The sequence below is a fragment of the Melopsittacus undulatus genome, chromosome Z (assembly GCF_012275295.1).
Source record: "Melopsittacus undulatus isolate bMelUnd1 chromosome Z, bMelUnd1.mat.Z, whole genome shotgun sequence".
NCBI classification, from domain to species: Eukaryota; Metazoa; Chordata; class Aves; order Psittaciformes; family Psittaculidae; genus Melopsittacus; species Melopsittacus undulatus.
The window spans coordinates 37352981-37371600 of record NC_047557.1 but is presented as its reverse complement, the minus strand read 5'-3'; positions in this window follow the sequence as shown (position 1 = coordinate 37371600).

Below are 18620 nucleotides of genomic sequence, written 5' to 3'. Positions count from 1 at the left end.
AAAGTTGTGCTACAAAGCCCCTTTGAAAGATGTTCAGGCTACCCCCATACTCCATTCTGACTGCATTGATTGTGCTGTTTCCAGAACACCCAAGGTCCAGCCTGGAAGCTGCTTCCAATTTCCAGAATGTCTGTTGGATATTCCAGTGACATAGCACTGGGCAGTAAGATCAAACTGAAACGTGAAAGAGTGTTTTGTCCAGGTGCATTATGTCTAAATACAATTAAAATGGAAACCTGAAACAGAACAGCTTGCTTTTCCCAAGCAGTGATAAAATAGTGTATTCACATACACCAACCTGTACCAGTGGTTTCTGCCTCCAGTCTACAAACTAACTCCTGTCTCTGACATCCATTAGGAACAGTGTGTTGGAGACCCAGTCCTCTTCTTTCCTTTTTGACTTTCACACTTTGTAAATGACAATCACTGCTTGATGCAGATGTTGCACTGTATGCCACTCAGGGATGTTTCATTACTAAAAATAGATATATAAATATAACAAAGATAATAAGGAAGAGAATGTTGGAGGCTTTGAAGGGCACAGGTTGAGCTGCCCAAATGAATGCAACCCAGACAAGGCTTTCAAGCCAGTGATTATAATTAACATTGGTATAAACTGAATTCAGTGTCACTGTTTCCTCAGCTTGATGCAGGGCTGAGTTCACAGTTGTTTCACAGTCAGTGGAGCCCTACTGACCCATCAGTTTGTGATGTTAAAAGGCTTTTGGAGAAAAAAACACAAGTAAGCTTTGTATGAGTTGCTGAATTTAGACAACTGAAAAAAGAAAGTGCAGTTTAAAGGTGCTGAGTTTATGTACCATTAATGTGAGCTCATATTCAGAATTGCTGCAGTCATGTAATCAGAAAGGTTAAGACGTGGATTCAATGATAGTATGTCATCAGTGACAGCAGCAGTTATGCCAAGCTACCACATGGAGACATGACTATAAAGAGCAGGCAATATAAAGTGGCTAACAGCTACCCTTTCCTCTCAGGGATGCACAAAATCATAACTACCCCCAGGCTTCTGTAGCAACACTTCTCCATGGTATGACCAGTCATTTTATCACCTCAAGCAAACTTGACCCTGTTTTATAGTGTGTTACTGAAAAATGCTCCCATTTCCTAGAATTCTGAAATCTGCTTCTGCTTATCCCTAGCCTTACACCACATGTTTTCTATAGACATTCTATAATTACAAGAACACACACAGAAAAACAAATTGCAGTCATTGAGTTAATTCCAGATCTCCAACCAAGAGGTCTTCCTCAGTTTTGAGTATGAGTGAGTATGTATGGGTTTTGACTCCCTCCATCTTCTGAACTCCTTACACCTAAAGATAGGTGGATGAACTCAAGAAATGAAAAGGAGAGGCCAACATCCCTATGCATCAAAGTTTTTGTAATTGTATTCTTTACCAATTGTTCCATTGCAATTTGAATGTTAATCTTTCAGGTTGCTGGGAGCCATGTCCATGAAATTCTTGTTAGCATGATATCTGCCCATTAGAAAGTAAAGTCTTCTGGCCACAGAATCTTGCCTCTCTTTCCTTGTTTTACTCCTGACTCCTAGTGAATGAAGTATGGAGAGGTAGATGATTTGTTTTAGCTCTTTTTCTAAGCTGATCCTTACCTGCAGCCTTCAAGGGAGGCTCCTCAGAGGAGATAGGAAGCTGGGTCCTCCCAGCCTCCACATCCTCACTTAGCTGTATTGTTCCTGCATGCATTGTCCCTGCAAGTAAAGCTGTGTGTGCCAATGAGCCAAACAAACCAGTAATTTACCATCCCAAAGGTGGTTTGCAGCAGATAACAACAATAAAAGCCATTTCTGTAGCAGTCTGCAGACAAAAGCCATCATGAAGAGACCTGAAATTTCTACTGCAGCTCACAAATCAGTAACTCTTTTAAAAAGGCAGCCTGAACATCCACTGGTGTGATAGATGTGTCACTGTCCTTCAAATGATCCTTGCATTTCATTTGTGCTGAAAGAATAAGGAAATACACAAAATGGTCTGGGAAAGGAGAGATATTTCCTGGTTGTTACTTCAGGCAGCGAGGATAACACTGCTCACAGTGAGCTCAGTAACATGATGTATTACATTTACATAATTTCATCATCCTCACAATTCAAGCACAGCACATAGAGTGAAAGAAAACATCATTGGATATAGCAGCAATAAATAAATTATAAGTGTTTCTTTGTAACTGTACTTGCAGAAATTGTTTGCTTTGCACGTGGTCTTCTGTACGATAAAGAAAAAACTTCATATAATGTAGATATAACTGGATTTACATATTTGTTGGATTCTTTGGATGGAGCTGCTAATTTGTGATCAAAGACTGCTGTTGAGAAAAATGTATGTGCTTCAAGAAGAGGCTCAGGCCCTTGTTTATGGCTATACATAGGCAGCAGTAAAGAATGCTCGATATAAAACTCTGAACAGAATTTAAAATATGTCTCCTAGTTTTCAATATTATGATCACTTTGGGTCCCATATTTGGGCACCCAGAGCGCAACTGCATTTAAAAAAAAGCAGGGCCATATGGCCAACCACAAAGAACTGGAAAGAACGGGCTTTACCTTGAAGACTGTTCCAAATAAAACCAGCTTATTAAAAAAATAAATAAATAAAATAGCACTAATACTTGTCTTGATTAGACACACAGCTTAATGAGTCAAAGTACCTACATTAAGCTGTTGACTTTGGGGATTCAGATTCAGATGCACTACATTTGTGTTTTTTTAATGTGTCACTTCAGTGTCAGAATTGGGCAAAAAAGGTGTTTTGTTGTTAGTAAGAAATGCTAATAATCATTCAACCCTACAGAGTGTGGACTACTCATTCTCGTGCAGTAGATGGGGATTTATTTGTGCACTTATTCTTAAAAAGCCACTGAGTAGCATAGCAAGTGAACTAGCCGTGGTAGTCTCTTTCTCTTGCATGACTGCAGTGTGACCTCTAGTAGGCTAGTAGGAGCAGCTGTCTGATTGTACTTGTGGCCACAAATGAAGCACAACTGAACTCTAAACTTATCAACATCCAGATAAATCAAAATGCATGGGGTATTTTGAGATTTATGCTAATCGCTTTGAGATAATTCCCATGTTAAACTAATTATTCTGGTTGTAACAAGTGGGCGATATAAATAAAATTGTAATCAGAATAGCAACAAAATCCCTTATTTTATAACTGCACTCTCTGCCTCATCTGATTAACACTAAAGAAAGTTACTTAAAAACTTAACAAACAAAACAAGAAGAAACCTGAGTATGTATTGTAGAAATGTAGAAGACAAATAAAATATTTTTTCAAATGTAATTACTTTTAATATATGCTTGTGGAAGGTCTGATACTATGTATTCTGTCTCTGTAACTTTTGCTGTAAATAACTTGGGACAGTGAATACACTGATTTTTTGTATGTCTCTGTTTAAGCATAAGACTTTGTAATGATTTTTTTTTAAAGAGGAAAAATTTCAAAGAGCGAATTATGTACTTGCTTCCTGTAAGTGTAATGTACTCTTCAGTTTTTATGGAAACTGATTGTAATTGATAAAGCCTTTTGACCAGCCGTTGATGTTTAGTGTATACTTCTGTTTGTAATGGGGTAAAAAAAAGATGGGACTGTCAATGAAACATGATCCCAGTGAGTCTGTATAGTGAGTATTGTATTAATACCTGCAGACTGCATTTGACTAATATAATTTGAAGAAAGGTTACTCAAGCAAATAATGTTTCCTTACAGCATATGGCTTTTACAGATCCTTCTGGCACTAATTATATTAATAGAAACCTTTCTTTCCAATGAGCAAAATATTTTTATATGCCTTTAATTTCTTATTCAACTTTGAGGTCAGATCACTCATTAGCTGTAATCTGAAGCCATAACTGACCTTCACCAAATACATATTTTAAAGATCATAACAGAAAAAGAAATTATGTCCAGATAATCAACAGCTATAATAACACAGGCAGGAGCATAAATAACACACAAAGTATTTGGATGCTTTTCCAGCATCTCAATATGACTTTAATAGCTAGTATTTTATGATTAGCAATTTATATAAAAGAAAAAACATAATTAAAATAGATATTTAGATTTAAATGAAACTTTCTAATATTTTTGAAATAACCCTGAAAATGCTTCCTTGCTTTTAGGATTGTGAGAGAAAATGTTTTTTCTTATACTTCCCACTTTCAAATATCTAATGCTTTTATCCTATTTCAATTCTTTTTGTTAGAGTGAAATGAGATGTTAAGACCCAGATCTCCAAGCCTAGAGCTAGTTAGTGCTTGGCTGTAGATAAAATTGCTGTAAATCAATTTGATTTGAATTCTGGGGGTGTGTTGCTTGCTACTTGATAAGCATGCTTACCAGTGTTGGTAACACACAAGAATTGCATTGCCTGTCAAGAAGTATGATAAAAAACAGTCTTATAAAATATGAATAACATTCAAATGAATCATTCTCAAAAGCTGAATAAAAAAATCTGTCTAAAATTGAATGTCTCATAGAGCCAGCAGTTTTGGGGCTTTTTAAGCTTAATTGTATAATAACTGTGATTTATCTTAACTGGCTTGTAGATGCAAAAACAAAACCACAAATGGACCATGACATTCTGGGTAAAAATCTGTTTCCATCGAAACCAACAGCAGAATCCCTCACTGATTTCCATGGAGCCAGAAGTTCATCCAGCATTTTTACATCTGCAGTTTTCTTCTGATCTTTCTCCCTTGTTTAATATAACTGACCTAATTTATGTGTATGTGAGTAAAAATACAGCCTGATTCATTTAGAAAGTGACCGTTGAGGATTTTTTTATCATGAATTTTGTAGGACCAGCATCCCTGTCAAATGAAAAAGTTCTATATTACTTTAGAATGTAATAGATTCTTGTCTTATTTTATGTCCTGTAAATTATTAGTTCAATACAGTTAGCATTCCATAATAATGCACACATGATTTTTGAATGTTTTCTGTAAATGACAATCAATGTTGATGAAGTTTTTCTTTAATGCAAAATTAAAAAAAAAAACTGTATAAGAAAATAAATTCTGTTGTGTGACCTTTTTCCTTGTGCCTTTAAATTGCCTGGATCTGTCAAGAAAAGGTACGGTCTGTGCATTTCCAAAAGAGAAGGGGGAAAGCAAAAATGTGGACATCAGAGGACTGTACTTCCCAGGTTTTCTCTTAACCTTTGAATTAAGTATAGCATGTTCCTCCATCAGTGCATCAAAAGTGGATATGTTTTGCAATTTAAATTAGAGCTGCAATTTCTGAATTTGAAAATTGTTAGATTATTCATTTGTTTATTTACTTGGGAAAGTCTCAGCCAATAGAAAAACAACATAAGAAACACTTGTATGAAGGCACAGTAATGTAACAGAACATTATCTTATTTAAAATAAGATACTGTATTTTAAATAAATCATAACTATATATCAATTTTTTGTTAAGTTTGTGTATGTCTAGTAATAATACTGAGGATGGAACAGAAACTGCTAGCTGTCAAAGCTGAAGATAGTACCTTTCAAAGGTATATCTAAAACAAGAGTAAATTTGAAAATACAGTATCTAAAGGCCTCGTTTTGTTAACTGTTAAGTACATTTTTATAGTGTTACTGACTTTAACAGTTTAATGCATACACTTATACCCATCTATAATTTTAGATGTTTCTTGCATTACAATGCAAGCAAGCAACTGTGGGTTCTGAGATGCAGTAAGGAAATAGATTTTCAAGTCCTAGATATTTAAGACTTATTTGAAGATTTCACACCCATCTGAAATAATTTCAGACAAATGTAATAAGGAGTTCATATAAGCATATTTCAGATATGAAGCTGAACAGTTTACTAGCATATGAAGCACATTGACTGTTGCATTTAAATGTTACAAAACAGGGAACCCTACAATATGCTGTTTGCATTTAAATGTGTAGTGTCATAGCATCAGAGGCACTCTTTTTATATTAACCAATTTTTTTTTTCAGTTAGAAAATTAGAAGCAGTGGTTTTTTTAATTATATTAACAGATTTTATGCAGTTCATGTTTTCTTACTGTTTTGTTCTCTTTGATGTTTTAAGACTGCCTTATCTTTCTAATCTGATTTGGGAAAAAAAGTTTTACTAAAATATCTACTTTTCCTGAAAGATGGAAACAAACTTTCATAGGTTCTGACTGGCAAATAGCACAGTGATCAATACTCTGAAACACAGTTATGGACAAAGTCTTACAGGCTATTGCTTACTAGTCTGTTGTGCTAGTTAAATGTCAATGTAATTTAAGTGTGCCCAGGCCCACAATAGATTTTGTCCTATGTATATGAACTATCGTATACATTTCACACATTACAGTTTCTCAAAGATAGATGGATTATTATATGCTTTCAAGAAAAACAATGGTCAAATATATTAGACAAAACAAGAAATAACAATAGCTGTCAGTCTCAGAAGAATTATATAGTTACAAGTGTTCATTTAATTATAAACTCATGTGAATGCCTGGATCATGATGTATTGTGGATGTATTCAACCATAACTCACCATGCACTTCAAGCAACATCTTCGTAACAGTAACTGTCTCATGAAATGTGATCAACATTCTAAAAATAGTCCAGCATTTGTACTGGATAAATCACAATCTGGTTAAATAGTTTTTCTGCCTCTCTTCCTTCTTTCTCTTCTGCTGTTCTCCTCACTTCCCACCCTAACCCCCAAGAGAAATCTTAAAAAAAATACTTTGAAAATTAGACTGCAGGTTGCTTTTGGGAGGACAAAGACTGATTTGTTCTGCTGCAGATATGAAATGCCTGTTCATTATGGAAAGCAGGTGTCATCCTTGTGTTGCAAGCCATGCTTTTGTTCCTGGAAAATATTTACTTACTTTTCTGTTTATGCAGGACTTCTGTTGTACCTTTAATAGTCTGTATGTATGAAAGAAGGGAGATTTACAGTAGACTTAAGTGCTTCAATTAGTCCTGATGAAGGGACTTTGATCCCAGAAGGTTTTTATTCTAATTATACTGAACAAGTTTGGAAAGATATGAACTCCACCTACAGACATGTTTAAACTGTGTGTGTAGCTGTGATTCTTCAAAAATCTGAGCAAATCTTTCATCTGGGTATTCTACCTGTAATGGCTCAATTCAACTGGGCAGACAGGTGTGTTGGTTCTCTCTGCATTGTTCTTGGGTGCCTTGCTTGACCTCCTCCTGCTGTTCCTCTAGGTCTCAGCTGTCTTACAGCTTTCCACAGTATATGGACATTTTTATATAACAAGCAATTCCAATGTAACTATGTGCTGGTCTTCAGGTATCCATAGAGTTTAAGCGTGTAGCATACATGCTTCATATGAAAGCCTGGAATTTTGCATTATGAAAATAAAAAGATTAGGCACCATCAGTGATTTGTAAATAATTGTTGTGGATTCCCATCAAAATCCTCACAACAATAACTGCAGGATAGAGATTAAGAAACTGCTTCCATGATCAGCAGATTTAGCTCAGTCCTAACAATGCTGGTGTGCAAGGTGCTTTTATTTCAACTAATTAACCAGTAGCAATTTTGAGCAAATGATGAGCTTGCCTGGTATTTCTTCAGATTAATAAAAACCTTTCTCAGAAGGCTTTAAAAATTGCATCCTTTATCCTCCTGTTTTTGTTGCATTTTGATATTTTAAAATGCATTCAGTTACAAAGATAGCATCACAAAAATTATAGTAGTGCTTGATAAACTTTGCAGCACTCCTCTAAATGACCCAATGATTGATATAGGTGAGGTATCACACATCCTTTGCTTCCATGTGACAGCTGATGACCAAACACTGTGAAATTTTAGCAAATATATAGTGGTATTACTCTCTTACCAATAATTTTTTCCTGTTGGCTTATAAGTTAGTTTTCTCATTTACTGGGTTTGAAATTAGCACAATTTTTTCTTGAGGCAGCACAATCCAGTGTACTGTGATGTCAAATGGAATGTAAGAGGGCTGGCAGGGACGTCATGATGTTAGGAGACAGCTCTTCCTACCTTCATCTTTAAAAGACCGGGCATCTCCTTATCAACATACCTATCTTTTTACCACAAAAGGGATAGGAAAATTAATTTTCCAGGTTATAAAATAGGTTTGTGCATAGTGCTTTGTATTAGATGCTTCTGGAGACACTCCCAGCAGATGTGGAGGGAATAGACAGTTTCTCCCTTTTATTCCTCAGTCTGTGTATTTGCCTGTATGAATGCTGAACTGCCATGTCTTACACTTCAGTGTAACTTAAAAGGGGCAATCCCCTATTTCTGTCTCTTATAAAGGTCTTTGAACCACCATATTATTCATTTTCTTCTCCACCCTCCCTGCCTTATAACATAAGAGAAGTTGAAGGCCATGCTGTTGAGGAGTCCCTGGAAAATCAGTGGCATTAGCTGATGTGTTCTTTTTAAGCTCATACTCTATCTGGAGAAATCAGTACCTGCTCCCTGAGCTTACAGCTAGACATGTGTCTGAATAACTGTCTGAATATAGCTGTCCATGGAACTTCAGGAAGTGCTGAACATTTTACCAGCCAAAAGCTTTGCAGAAAAAAATCTGCTTTGAGAAATTAATATTCTCAGTCAACAAACTAAATGATAATACCTTTATATAACAAATTAAGAGGCTTTTTGGAAAATGAGAATACCGAGTTTAAACACTATGAGGATGCTGGCTTTGATCATTGACTACTCCTGTCAATTTAGGCAAGCAGAAGATTTGGCATCTGTGAATCTATTCATCTATTTTTCTTGGTGTTTTTAAGGTATTCACACTGTCTTCATCTTCACTCTAAGGTTTCCAGATGTTATTGAATAAATCCATACTGTCTTGGCAATGACAACCTCATTTTGTTGCTGCCATCTGGGCCACAAATGAAATCCACTCTGCCACTCTCCAAGGTGAGTTATTGTTCTAGTGTCTCAGAGTGATGTGTTCTGTGCAAGTTAGTCTGAACTGTAACATTTTCATCCTTAAGAGAAAATCTCACAATCCTGTCATATCACTGAAACAGCTTGCTGAGAAACTTCATCTGTTTGCAAATGAGGATTTGAAGTTATGAATCCTAACCTTCAATGTTGCATGTTAAATCCAGCACCACTTACACCTTCTGCAAACACTAGAAAAGCATAGGTACCATGACTTGTATAACCAGTGAGCCAAAGCAATAGACTTCAAATGCTTTTTACGAAATAATAAATTTAAATGTTATTTTTCTTTTAATTTGAAAACATTCAGTGAGTACAATCGAAATACGTTTTGCATTTGCAAAGGTATTAAAAACTTTAGCCCCCAGGGAGAGATGTTATCCACCAAAAACGGGGGGGGTTTTGACTGATACTGCTACAGGCATATGCCTTCAAAACATTAAAAAGCAAAATGCAATTCGTATTGGATCTAGTGCTCTTTCAGTGAAAACAAGCAAACAAACAAACAAACCAAAAAACGAACCAGCAAAATTCCTGTGAGAAATTTTACATTGAATTATATTGTCCTGTTCTCATCTGGTATAATTTTCTTCCCAGTACCTGGTAAAGTGCTGTATTTAGCTTTTCTCCAAGAATAATGTTCATGTATTTTTTCATTAAATTTGAAAGAAAATAGTATGTCTTTTTATGATTTTCCATAGAAAGCCTAAGAATCAGAACACACGCCACAGAAGACCAACAGCAGAAGCTCCATTTAAACTTCAGCCATTTAATGGCTGAATATAACTCATTATTTACGACAAAATGTGACAAAAGAATGTATCCATCAAGTGTCTGCATCAAAAGCACAGAGAATAACTGATTCCTCTTATTTAAATTTAGAGTCAATCCACTTAATCTAATGAATGGTGTGTATTAGCTAAGTTTGAGGTGTAAAACTTTTTGCCAGTATCTTTTTAAGCCGTTTCCCAAGAGCTTCTCTTTCCAGTATTGTGATGAACTTGGACATCTATTTGAGCATCTGTTTCTTTCCAATGTGGAACAGAGTTGAAACATGGAGAGTCATTGACAGATTACATTCAGGTGGAAAGATCAGCATAGGATAAAAAATATTTATTTCACCTTGTCTCCAGTAAAGAGGTGGAGGCAAGAGTGCTTCACATTGGGCCAATCTGTTTTCTTCCATTAGAAGTTGTGTTTTCCCAGTGTTAAGTAGAAAAAGTATCCATGCAATCATAAGCTTCAAATGCCACTGTCATGTTATTTTTAAATAGAGGTTTTAAAATAATAATAATTTCTTTATTATGATTACCTTAGAAAACATTTGTAAGTAAACAGAAGAAAAATAGGAGCACATGAAACAAGGAATAATTGATGTATTTGATAGTCAAGAACAGTTCTTTTATAGGAATGTTAACCCATACTTACTCTGAAATCAGCAGCATTACCTGACAGTGAGCTGGGGGCAGAAAAATGTCATATGAGTATAAAATTTACATGAAGAAATATGTACAGAAACTAAATATTTTCAAGTGTAAAATAAAATTATGGCAGGCTAGAAATATTTATAGCTGCTACCAAACACGTGAAATTTTCTGCATAAATTCAGTCTGTTTAAGCTAAAGAAACTCCCACTGAAGTCCAGACTCCAGTCATTGGCTGCACAAACCAAGTGAGCAAAGGAGCACCTCTGTCTTATGAAGGTTGTTTGCTGAATTTTGTTTCTCATCTGCGTTTGGCCAAACAGCTTGCAGATTGGTACAATGCCAAGGAAGCATCTGGAACAGGTGGAAAACTTTTTATCTCATTACCTTTCATCATCACATATGCTGGTCCTGTGTCACTGATCTTAGTCATTGAGAGCTCAAGCTTAAGCAGGAATTTCCAGACCATAGGTCAAACACAAGCCATTTGGTCTGCTATTGCCCCTGTGGCAGTGCTTTTTAGCCTTAGAAGGCAGCTGTAAACAGAAGGCTTTGAAATAACATTCACTGCAGCTGACTTAAATTTTACTCCTTAGGAAATTCAGATGACATCATTAAGTAATTTTCATAGCCACCTACTTCTAACTGCAGCCCTGATAGCCCATAAAGATAGGGTTATATAGAACCACTCACCTGAAACTAAAAGAAACATTAAAAGAAACATTCTCTACATCACATCTGGCTGAATACCTCCATGCACATGCTGCAGTTCTAGCAGCTAGGTAGTGTGGGTGGAAACATCTGGGTAAGTTCCAAAATTAACACTTCACTCTCAGAAACCAGCGATTTGAATGTGCCATGTAATTCAGTCAGCTCCAAGCTTGGCTCATCAATGCCTCTGGGATACTGTGCAGCATTTCTGAATCAGTCACAGCACTGTTCTTCCTTCCCTGTGTTTTTCATGTCCTTTTGGGCGGTAACCAACTAGATATGGGTGAAACAAATTGGAGCCTGTGTTCCTGCAAAATACTGTGTGTGACTGAGCTCAATTCTACATGCAAAGTTGTCATCTGGAGAGCTGCTCCGCTCAAATATGTTGATGAGAAATAGAGGATGCTGTGAAAATGACAGGTTTCTGTAACAAATTAGAGAGACATTGAAATTTAGGGGAACATGGAAGTGGTGAAGCAGTGTGAAGGTATCAATGGCAAATGAGATAATGAAGTTCAGTAAGAAGATGAAGACTACACTTTAGTTCAGATGCTACAGCAGCCCAAACTCTCCAGAAGAGTCCCCTAGTTTCCCCTATCAATTAAATTGGGTTTGACTCTCCATGATTCCTCACTTCAACTTGAATTTGAATGTCCTTAGAATAATGAGAATCAAACAGGTTGGAAAAGACATTTAAGAGCATCAAGTCCAATCTGATAGACCATGTCATGAAGGGTCTCATCTACACCATTTTTTTAACACTTCCAGGGATGGTGATTCCACTGCTTCCCTGGGAAGTCTCTTCCAATGCCTGATCACCCTCCCAACGAATAAATTGTTCCTAATATCCAATCTAAACTTCCTCTGGCACAGCTTGAGGCTGTTACCTCTTATCCTATCCCTTGTTTACTTGAGAGAAGAGACAGATCCCCACCTCACTACAACCTCCTTTCAAGTAGTTGCGAGGAGATATGAGATCCCCCTGAGCCTTCTCTTCTCCAGGCTAAACACTGGAAACAACAAGTTTAACACATTTGACTCCAATAGGAGCAGATAGCCATCAACTCCCACTATCATGGCCTCAGCATAAGTTTCATCCTAACTCCAGCTGCCACGAGGCTCCTTCTGTGAGCAGCTGGTACTCATCTAAGTATCTGTCAAGTGGGAGTTCATACAGATGAGTTATTTGCAGAGTTGATGTGCCAGCTGTATTATTAAATGTCCTGAAATAAGCATTGTTATTTGATAAGAGACAGAAGCTTTTAGGAAGTGTTATTTGTGTATTCCTGCAACAGAGAGAGGCCTGAGAGGCACAAATTTTCTGTGGAAGTTTCTCCCTACATTACAAAAAAGCCACTGACTGCCCATTGACACAACCCTGTGGTAGGGTACATCCACTGTCAAGCAGAATTCCCAGCCAGAACACATCACTGTCCTAACATATCTACTCACCTTCTGGACTTGGATCCAGTTCACAGAGTAAGGAGTATCTCTCTCCCGCACTGCTGGTAAGACTCAGGCTTAGAGATGTTCCCTAGCACTGCCTGCTTCCTCAGTGGGCAAATATGGACAGCGCTTTTTGGACCCACTGGTCACAAATGGCTTTCATTCTTCTCTTTAACTGTAATGTGAGAATTACATGCTTTGGTGTCACCTTCTGGTGAAGACAGCTGCAAGCTTTTGAGGTCTTGCAGGTCACCAGCATCTGCTGCCACTTTGTGGGTGTTATTGTGGGAATGGCAGCAATAAATGCATGCTGGTCCCTCCACCATATGCACTTATGTTTACTCCTTGCACTGTGAACCCCCATCATCTCTTGCACTGAGTTTTGCTAGGAAATATCAGTCAGAGCTTTTAGTTTACAATACAACAATATGACAAGAAAGAGCATGTAGGGTCCTTGCAGAGGCACCAGCAAGCACCTGGGCAGTGTTGGGCAGGAGTCTCTGGTTACTGTTGGTCAGAGCAGAATTGTACAACAGCCTTTTCTGACCACAACATCTGTGGAGAAAGTTGATGTCTCTGTCAAAACCCTTCAGTCTGAGAAGGGCCAAATTATCACAAAGTTTGTTAAACTGCTCTTCAGTTTTGTCTTCATCCCACCTCCCAGCTTCTTTCCAAGTAAAAGAGGCAGAAGCAGATATCAACGTGAGAGGGCACTGGAAAATAGAAAAGCAAGTGGGCAACAGACCATCTGGAAAGGTGAGAACTCTGCAATATGTCCTCCCTGATGTGGAAGGAAAAGTTTCACTGACCAACTCCTATTTCTTTACTTTCCACTGCTAGGAGAAGAAAACTCTCACAGCACCTTCATCAGAGAGGAACAATTGCCTCCATATATAATGCAGCCCATAATCAAACCAGGCCATCATTGCTCCGCCTGACAACAGGAAGGTGCAAGGTTTTTAGGCTGATGTTATTGAGTCTTTACTAGATATTAAAGAATTTTTTTGGGAAAAAAAATGCTAAGCACACCTTTGCTTAGTAATGAGCTTAAAATTAAAAAAGAAATAAATACACCTGAGTGCTTCCCACCTTCAAAAGCCTTGAAAGAAAATAAGCTGCATTCAAAGTGGTATTAATCATGCTCAATCTATTTCCCCTCTCACTGCAAATCAGTGCAGTTTTCAGCTAACAAGAATGGGTGCTCTACTTGAGCCAGCAGACCCTATTCCCCCTGGTAGAAGAGGCACTTAGCATGGCATTACCATCATTACATCCCAAGGTTAAAGGCAATGAAACTCCAGGAGTGGCAAAGTCAAATCAGTTCAATTGTCTGATTGTTCATACTCATGAAGTAGTGAGGCTGGCAGGGGTCCAGCATAAAATTTAGGGCTTTCCGGAGGAGCTCCTTTAAAGTAATTCATTGCCCTCTACAGTACCTTAAATCAGAAGGGCTAGAATGGTCACAGTAAATGTGGCTCCTGACATTTCTTGAGAGCAATATCAGCAGATAGCCAGCTGCTAAGCCAGATGTCAAAGGTGCATTAAGAGCACTTAGTTTTGATCTAACCCATTCCTGAGAAGTAGAATGGATTTGGCTTTGAGCAATGCAATAAAAAAAGATTGTGATTAATGAAGCAGTACAGCTTAATAACATAAGTTGTCTCCCGCTTCCTTCTCTCTGGCATTTTCACTGTCCACAAAGCAGTTCTTTGGCTTACCAGCAGGGACATGTAAAAATGTTAATCATCAATCTATGGGCCATTAAAGAAGTTGCTTTTCCTTTCTCAACTTGAAAACCAAGGGGAAGGATAATAGGTTTGGTTAACAGAGCTGTTTAGATAATGGAGAAATTCAAAGAAAAGCTTTCCTGGAGTCAGCATGGGAGCCAGTGCCTTAATTCACCCCTTTTACTAACCTGAGTTCAACATCTACATGAGGGCTGGAATTCAGCATTGAGACTGAGGTGAAGGATTCCTTATCTTTACTAGGATGTTCCAATTCAGTATGGTGTAGAACAGCAAGAGAAGATTAAAAGACATTACTCTTTGTGCCTTATTGTTTGTGCAGAGGGCACACTGCCAGAAATAACCAGTTAATGTCTGCATTTTTGAACTTCCCACTAGGTAAGGAAGTAAAATGCATACAACTGCAAATTCAAGACAGAAAACTAAATAGAACATGGTCTCTAATGAACAACGAATATTTATAGCAAGAAGCATATAGAACTCTCTCTATATTCATTAGACTGCTACAAAATGCATCTTGCACAGAAAACATTTTTGCACAAGCTTGAGCTTGGAAAATTAAATAGACTGACAATATTTAGGACAGGCTTCATGCAACTTTGTAAGGTGTTTTGCAACCTGTGGGTGAAGGTAACACTAGTTCTGCTGTTCCAAGGAGAGGAAGAGGATGTAATTATTCCAAATATTCCAGAAAATTACTGGCAGGCAGCTGTTAGACTATGACAGTTAGAGGGCCCTGGAGATGCTTCCAGAATCAAGAAGCAATGTCAAAACCACAGTACCTCTGGGACCGCAGGCTGGATTCAAGCTAAAGCTCTGGTCTCACAGGGCATCTAAACTTGCCTTAGCAACTGTGTTTGAATCCTCAACTTCAGGGGTGCTCTAGCATGAGATATAGGTCCAAACAAAGAAAAAGTACTTTTCAGACTACCAACTGCTCTTTGTAAGTGATTTATTTACTTTGTGTGTTATGTGTCACATCTCAGAGCTCATTAGCAAGAAATAAGCTTTAGCTGCTCAAAAAAACTGTACCCCCACCTTGAAAGTTGCTGCAGTAATTAATCTGGAAACACAAGTACCTGACTCTTTACACCATTACAGTAATTATATCTCTGCTTTTATTTTTGTAGTGCTTTTGAGGCTTGCAGAGGGGTGGTGTTGGGCTTTCTGCTTGGGGGGGAAACAAAACAGATGCTTGGTATAGAAAATGGTTATTTTACAAGATCTGTCAAATTTTAATTGGAAAGCAGTCACCAGCACTGTCTATAATTTCTTCCATATTGTGGACCCTTCAGGCTGCAGATAGATGTCGTTGCTTTACCCTTGATTTTGGTTTTCTGAGGATGAGAGGAGTGATCTCTTTGTAAGATCATATTTCGCTTTCTGCAGCTGTGCTATATAGCTCTTTGGTCCAGGCTCCCTTGCTGTGCTCAGGCAGCTAGGTGGACTAATCTGTGAAGAAGGGATTTGTAACCAAAAGTGACCACCACAAGATTTTGCAGATTTTGCAGTTTGTAGTGTGATTTCCTAACAGCAGATATGACAGTCTACAAAAACCCTTTACGGGATTTTTTCTTGTTGGTTTTTGGAGTTTTGTGTTTGTGTGTGTGTGTGTGTGCACCATTAAATCTGCTTTGTCATAAGAAAAGCAAAACAAAAGTTTGAACTCATGCTATTGGAGTAGTTGGTTGTGTAAACAGTGCTGGATAGATGTGATGCCAAGAAACTAGTAGGTATGAACCTTGCAAAAAAAGTAATGCAGGTTTCTCACCATTCAAGTCCAATCTCACGTAAGCAGCAGTACCGGGAAGCCAAGAGTAAATGTTGTGCAAATTGTGTGCCTGGCCCAGGCACACAAAAATCAGAATAAAAGGTTTTAGCACCCAAACAAACACAGATCAAATAAAAAAAGTTAATTATTGCCAGATAATAATAGATGTTTCTGTTTGAAAATGTGCTTTGTTGTCCTCTGTATTATTTCAACAGATGGCTGTTTAGTTTGCCTACCCTTAAAGAACAGAGATACCGACAGAAGACAATTTATGCACTTTATATCATGTTAAATATCTGAGTGCAAGAATTGCCTCCACTAGCACAGAAATGCAATCTGTGGTGAAAAGCACATCAGATTTTCATTATTTTTCAGGAGGAAACAAAGAACACTATGTACTACTGCTTCATATGCATGAAGAGCCCAGCTTAGTCCTTTAAGTCTTATTAACTACAATTTTTGACTAAGAAAGACAATAAAGAAAGAAAGAAGCAATGAACGAGATTTGGCAAACAAGCACGAGAGGTTCATTAAAAGATTGATGTATATGTGCTCCACTGTGTATTATTGACTGTTTGGTTTAAGTAGTTAGAGTAGATTTCCTCGGGAGTGAAGTTTACCCTCACGCCCTGAACTGTGTGTGCTGCTCATTTTAGGTTTATGGGGTTCAACACAGTGAAGCTCATGAAATCAGACCTACCTCTCAGGTAAGGATTCTGCTCAAGACACACCATTCTATGAAGGACACAGGGGCGATGCTCCATATCTGACAAATTAATGTGTACGCTCTCGTTTAATATTTTAGTCACACTTGAAACATTGAAAAGAAGGGAGGGATTCCTTTATTAAATGGCTCTTTGTTTCACAGGAGCCCGTGTGTCATTCTGCCACCACCTCTGACAGAGAGTTAAGGTTCAGTTTACTTGAGAAAATAGAAATAAGCTTGTTGTAATGACAGTTATAGCACTTACAGCAAGTATTGACTAGAAGATAGCAATCCCAATGAAACAGCTGAGAAAATAAGTCTCAAAGGGGGGCTCTGAAGAGACAAAAGAAATCATGCTGCCTGCTAAGATTTCGATTCCTTTTCTTTCAGTCTTTTACAACACAGTGGCCCATTTCTGGCTACAAAATATTTCATCTGGTTTTCTAGAAAAACAGGCTGCTGAGAAAAGAGCTAAAATGTCTATTACAGTGATAAAAAGTTTGAGCTTGCTTCTCAACAGAACCATAGAGGTTTCAGCCCATGGATAGAAGAGCAGTAGCTCAGACTTCTATGAAGGAAGAGCAAAACACTTTGCATTTGCATTTAAACAAAAATCTCAAAGCAGCAAACACAGTAGCAGCTTGTTAATCTGTTGTTTTGAGTACATGTCCCCAAGGTGAGGCTGAAATTTTGCACTGTTGCCTTCCTTTGTGATCAGACCAAAGCATCGTGACTGAGGCCAAGACTCAGATGTTCAGATAGGATCCAGGAGTGGATCCCATGGCAGGGAAGCAGTGAGATGGAAAGGCAGTGAAAGCTTATGGGCAGAAGTTATGATGAAGTATGCAGAAGCAGAGGGAGGTATGTCAAAGATTGTTATATGGAGGAGATCATTCTCCAGGCATGGAGACAGAGAGAATATTGCACAATAGAGAAGGTGAAGAACAGTAATATGGACAGTCTGAAATAACGAATGTGGGTAAGAGCAATAGTCTGAAGGGAAGGAAGCTGGTGTTGAATTTCTCTGCTTGCTGAGGGAGGCTATAGGATTAGAAACTAGGAGAGGCTTGAAAAAAAACATCAAATTAACTGCAAAGTAATGCAAAAGTAAGCATTTTGTTATGGAGGTGTCATGCCGTAAGAAAACTAAGGCCTGATGCCTGCCTAGCAGCAGTCAGTGGCAGTAAATGAAAATCTTTGGTGGCTATCCAGTAACATAAATTGTGCATCATTGATGTGCTGGTTTCCAGTTCTTCCTCCTAGCAATCACACACAGTTAATGGAGAAAAGTACAAAACTTAAACCTACTCTTGTTGTTTTCTTTGGTGCTTCAGTGAATCTGAACCAACACTGTTACATTTAAAGGCCACAAAAAGCACAACTTCATCCTTATTCACATAAATAATTGTGTTATAGTAATTAAATGGAAACAAGCATGTAGATAGGTGAAAGCAATTATCTGAAATTTGCTGGCACACAGAGGGTAAACAGCTGTCTGACTTCTCTCTTGGGATTCTCTAAGGTTTCCAATTAGAGTACACATTGGTGCAGAGGAAAAAGACAGCAGATCCATCCTGTGCTGGATTTTATTTAGCCTATTCAATTTCTTTCATAATGATCTATTATGTACTTAAAGGATAGTAATATAGATGTGTCTACAGAAATTTAATTTGAACATCACAGCTTTGTGTAGCACTCTAAAAAGTCTATTAATTTTAGCTCAATATCTATTTAATGCTAGAATTTCAGTAAATGAAGAACACAAATCTGGTGTACTTCCAGTCAAATTCTATCACCTCATTTCTGCCCCACAAAGGAATACCAGTCTTCTATCCTAACCTTTACCAAACTCTCCCCTCCATAC